This window comes from Myotis yumanensis, unplaced genomic scaffold (genome assembly GCF_028538775.1).
Source record: "Myotis yumanensis isolate MYYU_CA2020_CCGP unplaced genomic scaffold, mMyoYum1.0.hap1 SCAF_3, whole genome shotgun sequence".
Classification (NCBI taxonomy): Eukaryota; Metazoa; Chordata; class Mammalia; order Chiroptera; family Vespertilionidae; genus Myotis; species Myotis yumanensis.
In genome coordinates this window covers 77,438,814-77,439,975 of record NW_027223754.1, presented here as the reverse complement: position 1 = coordinate 77,439,975, position 1,162 = coordinate 77,438,814, and the positions used below count along the sequence as shown (strand labels likewise).

The 1,162-nt window shown below is 42.1% G+C and overlaps 1 pseudogene; it reads right to left on the bottom strand.

Annotated features, from left to right (window-relative positions):
- Positions 1-529: 529 nt before the first annotated feature.
- Positions 530-604, bottom strand: LOC139007704 (U2 spliceosomal RNA; annotated as a pseudogene).
- Between the last annotated feature and the right edge of the window lie 558 nt (positions 605-1,162).

The window sequence follows — 1,162 nt, the reverse complement described above, 5'->3', positions numbered from 1 at the left end:
TATAAACTAATTTCAAGAAAATAGGAGCACCAAATATCCCTCAAAACATAAACAATTCTAAATCCTATATAATAAAAGCCTAATATGCTAAGTGTCCGATGGTTCATTTGACCAGTCGCTATGATGCGCACTGACCACCAGGGGCAGACACTCCAACCGGTAGGTTAGCTTGCTGCTGAACAGGACTGGGCGAGATGGGCCAGGCATGCCCTGGAGCCCTCCAGCAGTCCCTTGCCATCACGATTGTGCACTTATGGGGTCCCTCGGCCTGGCCTGTGCCCTCTCACAATCCGAGACCCCTAGAGTGATGTTGGAGAGCAGGTTTCAGCATAATCCCCGCAGGTCAGGCCGAGGGACTAAGGAAACAAGTTAGAGAGGCAAAAGAAGGGACCTTGTAGCTTAGAAAAAAGTAAAGGTAACAGGCCTGAAGGGAAGAAGAGGGCTGGAAAGGCATGGGCATGCTCACTAAAGGGAGAGCACACTGGGTCCTTCTTCATTATTTTTTATTTATTTAATTTATTGAGATGACATTGGTTAATAAAATTATATAGGTTTCAGGTGTACAATTCTACACTTGATCTTAGCCAAAAGGCCGAGAAGCGATCAGGTGTACAATTCTATAATACATCATCTGGATATCGTATTGTGTGTTCACAACCCCAAGTCAAGTCTCCTTCTATCACCATTTATACCCTCTATATCATCTTCTGCCTCTCCTCACGCCCCTTCCTCTTTGGTAATCACTATGCTGTTGTCTGTGCCTATGAGCTTTTCTTTGTTTTGTAGGGTTGGTTTTTGTTGTTGTTGTTGTTCTTGTTGTTGTTTGCTTCATTCTTTCATCTTTTTTATCTAGCCCTGCAACTCCCCTCCCCTCTGACAGCTGTCACTCTATTCTCTGAGTTGTGTCTTTTTTTTTTTTTTTTTTTGCTAGTTTATTTTGTTTATTATATTACACATATGAGTGTTTTAGATAAAGTCCCAGGGGAGGATCTCAATAGAATATTCATCAGCTTTATGCTGATATGCCAAAATGAGATTTATTCCCCTGACTTCATCTGTTCTTGCCTGTGGTTGGCACAAATGGCACTAATTGCATTTCCATTATCTTTCTTCCTGAGTAGGGTAATTTAAGCTATTTACCTTCTGTTTGGGAGGAGAAGTG